The sequence below is a fragment of the Microcebus murinus genome, chromosome 16 (genome assembly GCF_040939455.1).
Source record: "Microcebus murinus isolate Inina chromosome 16, M.murinus_Inina_mat1.0, whole genome shotgun sequence".
Taxonomy (NCBI): domain Eukaryota; kingdom Metazoa; phylum Chordata; class Mammalia; order Primates; family Cheirogaleidae; genus Microcebus; species Microcebus murinus.
The window spans coordinates 35,277,369-35,290,893 of NC_134119.1; the positions used below are offsets into that span (position 1 = coordinate 35,277,369).

At 51.2% G+C, this 13,525-nt stretch overlaps 1 protein-coding gene across 1 annotated transcript in view; it reads left to right on the forward strand.

Moving 5' to 3' along the window:
- Positions 1 to 6,147: 6,147 nt before the first annotated feature.
- The window catches only part of PPP1R16B (protein phosphatase 1 regulatory subunit 16B), a 102,575-nt gene continuing 95,197 nt past the window's right edge, over positions 6,148 to 13,525 (forward strand). Inside the window, exon 1 of the mRNA XM_012755009.3 lies at positions 6,148 to 6,524. The gene's annotated coding sequence lies outside the window, so the exon portion shown is untranslated. The remainder of the gene's footprint in view (positions 6,525 to 13,525) is intronic.

Sequence of the window (13,525 nt, forward strand, 5' to 3'; positions counted from 1 at the left end):
CAAAAATAAATAAATAAATAAAAATAAAAAATAAAATAAAAATACACATCCCAGGCCTTGCCCCAGATCTGCTGAATCAGAATCTCCAAGCGGAAGGGCCCAGGAATCTGCATTCCTCCCCACATTTTTACGCTGAGAAATCTCAAACCCAGGGAAACTGAAACAAATGTACAAGGAACACTTGAATCTCCTTCGCCTAGATTCACTGATTCTCAACATTTTGATGGGTTTTCCATTCCCCACCCTCCCTTCCTCCCCCTCTCCTCAGCAGGCATCTCCTAACTATCAGGACCTTTCCCTCCACAATCACACACCATTGTCACACCTGCGAGCAGTAATACCCATCCAGTAATGTCACCTGATGTGCAGATGATATTCCAGTTCCCCACGGTCCACAACGTGTCCTCTGTCTGCTTATTTAATCCAGGTTCCTACCAAGGTGCACACATTATATATTTTTTGGTGTTTCCCTTTAGTCTCCTTTAATCTAGAATAACTCCCCACCTTAAAAAAAATGATATTAACTTTTTCAAAGAGAGTCCAGGTGCGTAGAATGCCCCACATTCTAGATTTATCTAAATTTTCCTCATGATTAAAATCAGGCTAAGTATTTTTGGCAAGAATATGACATAGAAGATGTGGGGTACGGTACATCTTATTGCGTCACATGGGGCAGGGCGAACCATGTCAGGTTGTCCCATTCCTGGCCGTGCTGACTGTGAGCCCTGGGCTAAGGTGGAGACCCCCGGCCGCTGGATCACTCTGTCGTAAAGGTACATTTTCCACTTCTTTTTTTTTAGCTGGTAAATAATCTGTGGCATGATGTTTTGAACAATGTGAATATTCTGTTACCCAGTAACTTCCCCCTCCATGGCTCTAGAAACTGTTCATGACCTCTGCTCTCTTGATCAATTATTATATTGGTGATTGTAAAATGGAATCTGCATTTTTGATAAGTACACCAGGTGATAATTCTTCTTAGGGAATTTTGGAAACCCTATTTAATTCAAAGTAAGGGATCCAAGAGAATGGGGTTTTACTACCAAGTCAGCTGAAACGTTTGGCTAAGGCATACCATTCATTAGAATTGGTTAAAATGCATATTCCTATGCCCTATCCTCCACCATAGAATGAGAGGTGTGCAAAAGAGAGGTCTAAGAAGGAGCATTTTTTCTTTTTTTTTTGAAACAGAGTCTCACTCTGTTGCCCGGGCTAGAGTGCCGTGGCGTCATCATAGCTCACAGCAACCTCAAACTCCTGGGCTCAAGCAATCCTCCTGCCTCAGCATCCCAAGTAGCTGGGACTACAGGCATGCGCCACCATGCCCAGCTAATTTTTTCTATATATTTTTAGTTGGCCAATTAATTTCTTTCTTTTTATAGTAGAGACGCGGTCTCGCTCTTGCTCAGGTTGGTTTCGAACTCCTGACCTCGAGCAATCTGCCTGCCTCGGCCTCCCAGAGTGCTAGGATTACAGGGGTGAGCCACTGTGCCCGGCCATGGAAGGAGCATTTTTAACACACACCCCTGCTATAGTTTGAATATGGTTTGCTTGTCCCTACCAAAACTCATGTTGAAACCTGATCCCCAGTGTGGTGGTGTTGGGAAGTGGGGCCGGGTGTTTGGGTCATGGGGGTGGGTCCCCCATGAAGGGCTTGGTGCTGTTCTCTCACTTGGGAGATGGGATTGGTTCTCGAGGGAATGGATTAGTTCCCATGAGAGTGGGTTGTTCTAAAGCCAAGACACCCCTCAGGTTCCCCCTCTCCGCAAGTGTCTGCTTCCTTTGGGACCTTCTCCACCATGTTGTGACCCAGCAGGAGGGCCCTTGCCAGAAGCCGGGGCCATGCCCTTGAACTTCTCAGCCTGCAGAACCAGGAGCTAAAGCAGCTTCTATTCTTTAAAAATTACGCAGTCTCAGGTGTTCTTTTATAGCAACACAAAACAGACTAAACACTGCGGCAACCCCCCCTTGCCTTCCCCCATGATTCTATGCTCACTGAAGTTTGAGAAACACTGACATAGGCAGTAACCCTTACCCTCACTAAGTTAAGTGAGCTTGCATTTTTCACATACCTGGGGAGGTTTTTTTTTTGATCTGTGTGTATTTAAAAATAAACCTCTAGAGATTCTGATTCAAAGGGTCGGGGGTAGAGTCCAGGCATCAAAAACTTTAAAGCTCCCTTGGCGATTCCAATGCACTGCCGAGACTGAGAGCCACTGTGCAGAACTCGCCAGACGCTGAGTATAAACGTGGAAACCAATCTGCCCCACGCCTAGCTACCCTGGTACTCATGGCCTCACAGGACGGGCTCACCTGCTAGCCCCAAACATCCAGAGCTCCCATAAGGGCACTTTTGGGGCTTCCACTGTGTCCAAATTATTCTTTGGGGAGTTTACAAAAGAGGTAGAAGAAAGGTCACTTCCCTCAAAAGCGCAAGGACGTGGGAAAAAAAACACACATGCAAACACACGCAAGTGTTGTACAATCGGAGTTTTACAGACCAGGAAACCAGCAATCTAAAAGAGGAAATGACCGCCCAGTCAGCTCTTGCCAGAGCCAAGACTCTTATTCGGGATGCCTTTCTCCCTCTTGGCTCATTTTTATTCAAATCCACAATGCACTTCCTGCTCTTCTTTTGGTTGGGCCTGGCCTGGAGCCAACACCTTCACCAGCAGCGTGGAAAGACAAGGGCCTCCTAGCAAGGCTACTCTGGGCCCAGCATTGAACTAGGTATCTGTTGAATGAATGAATGAATGAATGAATGAATGAATGAATTCATCCAGCCCAGCACCTGCCCACAGGCTGGCCTTAAGAACCACTGGATCAAATAACTTTTAGAGTGAATCCCTTCTGAGGCTAGAATTAGCTCATTTTTCACAGACTCAGGAGTCTCTAGGCCTTGCCTCACATCATGGCAACTGCGTAATTCACCCAAATTCTACCTTCTGCAAAATTTATATGTAATTATGAGTTGATTGAGATGCAGTGGACTCATCTTGACCTAAAGTTATGTTGACATTTAATTCTATATTTATAAACATCAATGTTTCAGATTTTGTATGTTGGAGCCAATCCAATTATTTGCAGGTCATCAAGCATTTTCCATACTCTCTTAGAACATTCATTGGCCTTGTCTTCCCACAGATGGTACCACAGATGACCTCAAAACAAAGGGAGGGCCCTTCCTCCCTGGGGACAGGAGAGAGAGGTATGGAGGACATGGTCAGTGTTGATTTCAAGGACCAGAGTATAGTTTAACTTATTTTTTGGTAAAAACATTATTGGGCTATAATTCACATACCATGCAATTCACTCATTTAAAGTACATGACTCAATGATTTTTTAGTATATTCATAGTTGTGCAACCATGATCACTATCAATTTTCGGACATTTTCATCACCCCACCCCAAAAAGAAACTGCCTTTACCAGTCATCCCCCACCTGCCCCAAAGAACTCCCTCCCTGCTCTAGACAACTACTAGTATGATTTCCGCTTCTAAAGATTTGCCCAGTCTGGACATTTCATACAAATGGAATCACACAATAGGTGGCCATGTGGCCTTATAACTTGGTTCTTTCCCTTAGCATCATGTTTTCAAAGTTCATCCATGTTGTAGCATGTACAGTGCTTCATTCCTTTTGATTGCCAAATAATATAGTGTTGTGTGGATGTACCACATTTTATTTTTCTGTTTATCATTTGATGGACATTTGGGTTGTTTCCACTTTTTAGCTATTATCAATAATGCTACTATGAACATATGCATAAAAGTTTTTGTGTGTACATGCGTTTTTATTCCCCCCAAGTATATATCTGGGAGTGGAATTGCTGGGTCATCTGGTAACTGTATGTTTAATATTTTGAGGAAATGTCATACTGTTTTTCAAAGGAGCTGGACCATTTTACATTTCCTCCAGCAATATCTGAGGGTTCCAATTTCTCCATATCCTCACCAACACTTGTTATTGCCTGTCTTTGATTATAACCAACCTAATGTGTGTGAACCGATATCTCATTGTCTTTGATTTGCATTTCACTGATGGCTAATGATGCTGAGCATCTTTTCATGTGCTTATTAGCCACTGGTATATCTTCTTTGGAGAAATGTCTATTCATATCCCTGGTCCATTTTTTAATGAGTCCTTTGTCTTTTTATTATTGAGTTGTAAAATTTCCTTATATATTCTTATATAGTCTAGATGTAAGTCCCTTATCTGATATGTGATTTGCAAATATTTCCTATCCATCTGTGGGTTATTGTATTAGTTTGCAAAGGCTACCATAACAAAATGCCACAGACTGGGTTTTCTTAAACAAAAGAAATTGATTTCTCACAATTCTGAAGCCTTTAAGCCTGGGATGAAGGGGTTGGTAAGTTTGGTTTCTCCAGAGGCCTGTCTCCTTGGCTTGTAGACGGCTGTCTTCCTGTGTCTTCACATGGTCTTTCTTCTGTGGGGAGCATCCCTGGTGTCTCTTCTTCTAATAAGGACACTAGTCATTGGATTAGGGCCTCATCCTAAGGGGCCCTAACTCAATCACCTCTTTAAAGATTTATGCTTATGTTTTCTTCTGAGTATTTTATAGTTTTAGCTCTTACATTTGAGTCCGATCCATTTGAGGTTAATTTTTCACATGGTGTGAGGTGGGGTCCAAATTCATTCTTTTGCACGTAGATATCCAGTTGTCCCAGCACCACTTGTTGAAAAGACTATTCTTTCCCCATTAAATAGTCTTGACATACTTGTTGGAAATCAATTGGCCATACATGTAAGGAGTTATGTCTGGACTTTCAGTTTTATTCCACGGGTCCAGATGTCCATCCTTAGAGCCATACCACACTGTCTTGCTTACTGTAGCTTCATAGTAAGTTTTATAATCAGGACTTGTGAATCCTCCAACTTATTCTGAATATACTTTAACTTTTGACATGAAACACTGGGAGAAATGTGAATGAACAGCACAACACCAGTGCTTGGGAGTCCCTTCCACCTAAGGACTTCATTTCCGGAACACAGGCTCCAAGCTAGACACCTGCCTTGGAGAGATGGATTCCCACTCTTCATTATCAATCAATGGAAACGTTCTGCAGAGAACAATGATCCCCTTGGGTTATTCTAAATATCCCTTTAAGTCTTCCCCACCTGCTCTGCTCTCTAATTGCTCCTACTGAAATGGCTTCGTTCACAACTGGATTATTAATGAACTGAGAGGGGGCAAATGGGAGGAGGCTTTCAAAGTTTGGGGGAGGGCCTCGGGGCCTGGAACAAGCCCAACCCACTGGTTTTCTCTCCCCTGAGAAAGGTGCCCAAGGAAATCACTACACTCAGGTGAGTATAGCAAAGCAACATTGCTAGTGTGAAAGGGACCCAGAGGGGTTCTTCAAACATGATGGCTGGGAGCTGAATTAACTGGGTGCCACCCCCAAGGCCCCCAAACTTAAACCCTATCCTCCCCTCAGCTGGCTGGCCCTAGGGTGCCCAGGGCTCTAATCCGTGGGCTGGAAATCTCAGGAAACAAGGCGCTTTGTGAAGAAGAGAACCCTATTGTTCTCAGGCCAGTGTGGATTCCTGAGAATGTTTTGGGATGGTTTCTTCTCCTTTGTTTATTAACTTTCTCTCCTCTTCCCGGGGGTGGTGGTGGTGGTGAGGTGGTTCTCAACAGCGACTTAAAGATAATTACGTTGGGGTGAAGACAGACCGGTGGTGCACCGAGTGCAGGGGCCTTCAGCCCCAGAAAGAGGCTTGAGTTAGATGACAGAAGCCACCGCGTATGTTTTGCTTTTTATTTTTAGCGTTAAATCTCAGGGAAGCAGCCCCTTTCTCTGTCCTGCACATCTCAGACGTCGGCAGACGTCGGCGGAGGTACGACCACTTCCTTCCTTCTTGGTTTTACCTCTCTTCTTTCCGGAAAGAGGAAATGATGCGAGCCCACGTCGCCGGCCGCGGCCCCCAAGCTCCCACTCGTCTCGCCCCTCCCAGCTGGGGACCTGACCCCAGGGCCAGGCCCGGTCTGGCCCCCAGACTTCGTGGGAAGCCTTCAGACTCAGGCTGCGCGGGCCCTTTAGGCAGGAGACTTGAATTGCTGGGACTCTAATCCTGTGTGACTTTGGGCAGGTTACTGCTCCTCTCTGGGCTTCCCGTTGCCCATCTGTCAAATGGAGCAAGAACACGTCCTTGGCTTCCCGGTTTCCACGGTGGGGGCTGGGGAGAAGAGCGTTAGGAAAACTGCTCAGAAGACAGGCCGCGTCCCACCCAGTTTCAGCTCAACTTCCTGCTGCTCAAAGGAGGGGCCCCAACCCCGAGAGCGCGGGGACCCCGCGGTGCTCTGGGTGGAAGCCGCCGGTGCAGCGCGCCCACCCCCTGCCCGCGAGCTCAGGCCCCGCCCTGGGGGAGGAGCCGAGAGGCGCCCAGGAGGCTCGGGCGGAGCAGAGCTGGCTCTGTCGCCTAGCGAGCAGCTGCGGCTAGGGGACCCACAGACCGAGCCAGGGTCGGGAGCTGCCCGGGGCAGGGCTCCGGAGAGAGGGTGAGTTCCCCGGCGGCGCCGCCTCCCTCGCTGCGCTCTGCGGCTTGACAGCGCGGGGGACTAGGATGGGGCGGGGAGGCAGTCCCAGCCTCTGATAGCCTGGCTGGGGGCGGGGACGCTTTGGCTAAGGGCCGGTGGCTTAAGATAATTGGGGTTGGGGGACGCTGGAAAGGCTGATTCCGAGAGCGCGGGGTCTGGGAGTCGGGCTGGGGCGAGGCGTTCTCCTTGGTCTCGCGCTCCAGACGAGGCCGAGGGAAGGGGGCGCATTGGCAGGTTGTTGGCTGGGGCGGTCGTGGCCAGATCTTGGGGCGGGGAGGCGGGGTCCCGGACCGCTTCTGGACTCGTGGGCCGCGATCTGCCCGGGGTTGCAATGCCGGGGAGTGGGAGCCACAGCCTGCAACAGACACCCTCCCGCGGCCAGTCTCCGGGCCGGGCATGGGGGCGCCGCCCCCTCGCGTGGCGGGGCTTGGTTTCCGCAGGGAGCGCTCCTGCCCGGGCGGGAAAGGTCCCCAGGGCAGGCGCCCCCGCACGCAGACCTGCCCCGCCGCTGGATCCGGCTGACAGTGCCTGACAGCCCGAGGAGCCCTCGTGCGTGGTGGTTCCCCGGAGAGGTGCGCCCGGCCTCTCCCAAGGGCCGCCGAGCGCCGGCTGCTGGGTCCCCCACGCCAGGAGCGCGCCTCTCCCTGCGTGCGAGTCCCGCGCATCGACTCCGGCCGGGAGGAGCGCCCCCGAGCGCCGAGGATGAGCAGACACCTTGCAGCCCGCCCCCGAGAGGTCGCGCAGAGGGGTCTCCCCAAGGTCACCCGGAGCGTCCAGGCTGAGCTGCCCAGACCGCCCCGGTGGAGAGCCCGGAGTGGGAGGCGCTCGCTGCCCGCCTCCTTCCCTGCTGCAGGCTCCCTTCCTCCGCTCCCCTCCCCAGCCCGGCCTCCGGTTTCACGGAGATGCTGATGATGCAGCTCCGAGCCTCGGCGGATAACTTGAGCCTGGGCGAGCTTTGAATCTGGCCCTGCCTCCCGTCGCGCGCCAGGCCTGGGACCCGGTGCCCCCGGACACCTCGGCAGCAGGGGACAGAAACGCGGCTGCAGGAGCGCTTCTCGGAACCGAAAGCCGAGCTCCTTGCGCGCCCATGTGATTGGATGCCACATAATGGGTCCCTGTTCTCGCTGTCAGAAGCGCTCACCAGCTCCCCGCGGGCCTGGGCACCAGGTGCCGCCTCTGAATCACCCTCTGTGGAGGACCCGGGGGCCCCGAGGTACCAGGCGCCCTTCCCTCAGGGCTTTTCCTGGAAGGGGCCTGCCCTTGGCCGCCTCGACCCGCGGGGTACTTCTCCGAGTGCCCTGCCATTTCCGGCGGCTGGTGAAGCACGCGAGAAAAACCCTCGGTCGGGGAGGCCTCCTCCTAGGCTGGTATTACAGCTTCTTAGCTCGGCCAGCGACTAGCTGTCTGGCCCTGGGCCTCAGGCGCCTCTGAGAGATGGGGCTAATAGTCCTTTATTAGGCTGTGGGGCTGAGTGAGTGGCCTCATGTCAGGAGCTGGGCGCAGCCGAGCTCGGGAGGGCGAACTCTCCTAGGTAAATGTTGGCCGCCTTCAGTATTGCTTTTGAGTGGGGCGTGTCCCTTTTAGACAGGTGCAGGAGAGGAGCCCTGGTGGGTGGCTCTGCAGGGGCTGGGGGTGTTTCCACATCTTCCTCCCTCGGCTCTGTCATACGGAGCCAGCTTGCAGGGGGCGCTGGGGGCCGGTGCCTCTTCCCAGCACCTGCTGGCTCACGCAACCCCCCACCCCCCTTTCTCCCACTTGTCACTCAAATCCCTTCTTCTAGGCGGGGTGCCCAGGATGCTGGGGGCAAGGTGTCAACTGGGCTACTCTGGACCTTCAACTCTGTACCTACCTGGCAACTGGGGACTACCCAACAGTGTCCCCCCGGGCACTGGAACCTTCCTGGCCCCAGCTCTTCCCAGCCTCTGGAATGACTTCCTTCAGGAAGGCCATGGATCCTTCCTTTCCCTCTTGTGATGCCCTCCCGCTGCCACACTCATTTGTGGCTCTGCGGTTCCCCGTGTCAGGGCCCCACGCATTCTGCTGCTCTCTGGGTCTTCCCTGGCTGGAAGGATGTGGTAGGTGAGGCCCGATGCCCGCTCAGACTTTGTTCTCTCTGGTAAATGACGCTGGCATGGAGGTTAAATTCTAATCTAGCTGGTAAATCGTTTCTGAAGCCCGAGGCACAGGGCTAAGAGGATGCTGACGCAGGGAGGTGGTTTTTCCCAAAGGCCAGAACCTCTCTGCAGAGCCCTGTTGGCCCCTTTGGAAGCTAGGCCGCAGGTCTTCTCAAAGTCAGCTCCATGCCTGGAGTGAACTTCCTCTGACCGGCAGAGGCTGCAGCCAGTTTGGTTTAGCAGATTGCAGAAGGCACATGCCTGGATTCCACATGCTTGCACTCTCAGGAACCCCCACTCAACTCGTCCCCCTCTCCCAACCTAGCCACTACCACCCATGCACCTACGACACCTAGGTGTTGGACAGTGGGTCCCAATGGCATTCTTCCAGTAGAGACCAGGAAAACCTTTTTCCTGAGCACACCTTAGCAACTGGGCTTCAAGGAGGGCTTGGGCAAGCCTGCCTTCTATAGAAAGCTACAAATATGAAGTGCAGGGCAGCCAGCAAGGTCTCATTAAATTCTATACCTGAAAACTCTGTGGCCCCGTGTAAGTTACTTATACTCTCTGAGCCCTGGTTTTCTCACCTATAAAATGTGAATCATAGTATATGCCTGCTTCACGGGGTTGAGAGGCTTCTGTGAGACCATAACGCATCGAAAGTGCTTAGTGCAGCACCTGATGTGGGCAGGAATGCAGGAAGTGATTGTTGTCACCATCACCACCATTTCCTCCTTTGCAGTGGGCTCTCAGAGGTTCCACCTCCTTCCATGGAGCAGGGAGGGTTAGACCGCGTCTGTTCTGCCTCTCGCTGTCAGGACAGGGAAAGTTGGCCTGACTCCTGCAGTGGGGCTGGGGCTGACTCCTGGGAATTTAAGTCCAGCAGGGGCCTGTCCCCAGGGAGTCTGTGAGCAGCCACTTAGCCTTTCTCAGCTGGCTGCATTTTCCAGGGTTCATCGATTCCTTCAACAGACGTTTACTCTGGTCCAGACCTTGTACTTAGCAAGGGATTTCAAGATGAATAAGGCAGTGCTTGGGATTCTCACTCTGTGGGGAGAGGAAGGCCTGGGGACAGCTAATGAGGACACTGTGGGATAAAGGCTTCAACAGCAAGAAGACAGAGTAGCAGATGCAGGTGGTTCAGGCCAGCCCAGGTGTGGAGCCCGCAGCTGCCACCTGCGAGCTGGGTGAGGAGGGACAGATGCCTTACCTCTCGAGCAGGTAAGCTGCCTCCCTAAGGTGGTGGTGTGAGGAGAAAAACAAGACAATTTGGGTACAAAATGTTAGCTCGGGGCCTTGTAGATATGAATAAGTGCTCGCAGATGTTAGTTGCTATTATTATTATTAGTCTATTATTACCAGTAACAGGTGGGCAGAAGTTGCTTTGGAGCACATGAAGCCCTCCAGTGACGATTTTCCAGGTGGTGGTTTATAGAGGGGGGGCAGCCGTAGTAGAGACAGCAGCGTGTGCAAAGCACAAAGGCTCACAGGTGCTTGGTGTCTTTGGAGAGCAGTGGCACGAGTTGCAGCTAGCACAGTCACCGCAGAGTGTGACGGAGGCAGGAGCAGGGGCAGGAGCAAGGCCATCTCGCCAGGGGCCCAAGGTCACTCGCTGACCCGAAGCAGGCACACTGCAGCCTCGTCAGTTGGTGTCTCTCTGACGAGGGATGTCTGATTGTAGCGCCAGAGGAAAGTTCAGGATTAACTTTTGTATGGGAGGAAGGGCTGGCCTGGGCTCGTACATTCATGGCCCCTCCCTCTTCGCTCCACTCAGGAAGCACAGAGGGCCCTGTCTCTTCCTGAGATGTTTCCCCCCACCTCTGCATCTGTTTCTTTCTTCTTGGGACTCAGTTTCACATTTGAAGAAGAGGGGTGGGGTGGAGGAAGTGTCCTGACTTGACCTGCGTGTTGATCATAATATAGTACCAAGTGCATTCCAGAATGCCGGTCACTGTCCAAGGTCTTTCCTTGCACTGCCATTGAATTCTCATACCAATCCATTGAAGTGGATGCACTTATCTCCCATTGCACAGAGGGGGAAACTGAGGCACAGAGGATGAGGCAATTTGCTAAAGGGCATGCAGCTTATAAGTGGCAGGAACTCACATCCGAGGGGGTCTCCAAAGTCGCCACGTGCAGCCCTGCACCACCTCTCTCACACACCTTGTAATCTAGAGCTGACTGCAGCCAGTCTGGCTTCTTTCACTCTGGGTACCCTGCGGTGCTGGGCAGTGGGCGCCTTGGAGGTGGGTCACAGTGGGGTGTGCTCTGGGTACCTGCCCTGATTTTGGGGAAATTTCTGTGCAGGAACTTTGGGGTGGGGGTAGGTGTTCTTGGATGTCTCAGAATGCATTCCTCAGCCCGCGAGCATCTCACAAACAAAACGTGCCTTGGTGCAGGCAGTTTGCAGCTCGATTGATGTAGCAGGTGGTGGCCTCCGGAAGGAATGCGTCTTTGTGGCTGGCTGGTCAGAGCATCACCCTGTTACAGAAGACATCCAAACAAAGGCTCAAATTTCCTTTGCCTTGGGGCTGAAGTTTAGGGCCAGGGTTCAAATCCTGGCTCTGCCTTCAGCTGACTTTTGGGCCTTGGGCAATTTGTTCACTTCCTTGAGCCTCTATTTCTTCATCTGGAAATACAGATCATATATACAGATCATAAATACGTATATATAACACACACACAAAATTCAGGCTTATCATACGAATTATCATATGTAAAATGCGTGGCTTCCAAGCTGTAAATAATATTGATATACTGTCCACCAAATTTTCCTCCATGATACTTATCATAGTTGTGATTATATGGTTATTTGTGATCGTTACTCTTTTAGTTTTCTGCCCCATCCACCAGAACTGCAATTCTCAACTTGGGGCACTTTGGCCTCCCAGGAGATATTTGGCAATATCTAGAGACATTTTTGGTTGTCACAGTTTGGGAAGGGGCTGTGGGGGAGGGGAGCTACTGACATCTGATGAGTAGACACCAGGGATACTGCTAAATATTCTAGAGCAAGCAGCACAGCCCCCTACGACCAAAAATTCTCTGATCCCAGATGTCAATAGTGCCAGAGGTGAGAAACACTACACTGGACTGTGAGCCCTGGAAGGTCAGTGACTGTGTCTAATTCATTTAGCTCCGTGTCCTCAGTTGCCCAGCATGATGTCCGGCACACGGGAGACAATCAATATGCATTAAAGGAATGAATGAGGACTTGGAAGGCTTTATGTCCCCTGGAGTCCCAGGGGTTTGGCTTGCAGGACATTTTGAATGGGCAGAAGAGATTTAGATGAACCTGAATGATGAACAGCCAATTTGGTAATTCAGGCCAAAGAAATTCAGACAAGCTCTCTGTTTTCCTTCCCAGGCAAGTCCTCGGGGACCAGAATTATCTGAATTGTTCCTGCAGTCAGCACTGCATTTTGCCCGTGTAGACACAGGGCCCACCTTTATCTGGACAAGGAGCCTGGGGCAGGGGAACATAGGTGCTGACAAGAAACACCCTGTCAGCTGGGCTCTAGGGATTTGCCAAGCTCGGGCACAGCTGCTGTCAGCTTCCTGTTTTGTCCCTTTCTGGTGGAATGAAGGAAACCCACTGAATGGCTGTTTTCCACTGACATTTGCGGCAATGCGATAGGCCTTGGATTAATGAGGTCAAGCTACGGTGTGAAATCTGCCCGATAACTTGAAGCTTGGCCAACAGGAAGACATCGCTTGTTTTCTTTGGGCCGTTTGATGTCTCTGGATGGCTTTAGGCAGGGAAGCAGGGCAGGGTCTCAACTCTGTACAAAAGCAGGGAGTGTTTTACGCCCTGGAATTATAGAAGCTGGAGTCATCTCTTTTTCAATTTATTGGGAAGGTTTATTTTAATGTGGACTTTAAAATAAATAACTTGTTAAAGCAAAGGTTCACCCTGAGCCTTACACTGGTGGCAAGGCATGAATCTGGGCTATTGAAAGGATCACAGTGTTCTTCCGGGTCTCTGTAGGAATTTGAATGGCAAGATTGATCCCAAAGGGTGTTTGGACAGGTAAGAACGTTGGTTAGAACTTATTGGATAGGGAAAAGGGGTCTAGGGTATGCCTCAAACTTGTGCATGAATCACCCTGAGGTTCATGTTAAAATGTTAGTTGGACAGGGGCTGGGGCTTCTGCATTTCTGCAAGCTCCCAGGGGTGTCATTCTGCTGGTCTGTAAACTGCACTTTAAATAGCAAGGGTCTGGAGAACCCCATGTCTACAGATGGGGTGCCCTGGTGGAACCCACTCAAATGCGAAAGCAAATTTGGCCTGTCGTGCGTCACGCACGGCCATCTGCTCTGCTGGCCGGCTTGTGGAGTCACAGATGTTTACTGTGCCCCTTCTCTGTGTGCCCAGGCCTGGGACCAGCTGTGACATACAGGATGCCTGGTCTCAAGGAACAACTCAAACAGCCAGAACAAGGTGGGATGGGCTTCGAGTGCTTGCAAAAGCACACTGTTCCCGGGTCATCTTGTCACCTGGGTCTTGTTAAAAGTACAGATCCCTGGGCCCTGGCCCAGCCCACTTGTGTCAGAATCAGCCAAGGTGGGGCCCTGAGAATCTGTATTTTTCAAAGGTGCGCCAGGTGGTTCTGATTCACAGCCAGGCTGATGGGAGAGGAGGTGGGAGGAAGAACTGTAAGCACACGCAGGTTAATTGCTCAGCGGGACCTATGCAAGATTGTTGGGCTGTGAGCTGCCGATGGCAGAGTTGAGTGCACACTGCGCTCCACTTGCCAAGCTCTGCACCCTGCAGGGTTGCATCTGCCCAGAGGGAAGGGCACCTTTTTCCTAATATTAATCATCATCGTTAGCACTTGGTACTTACCA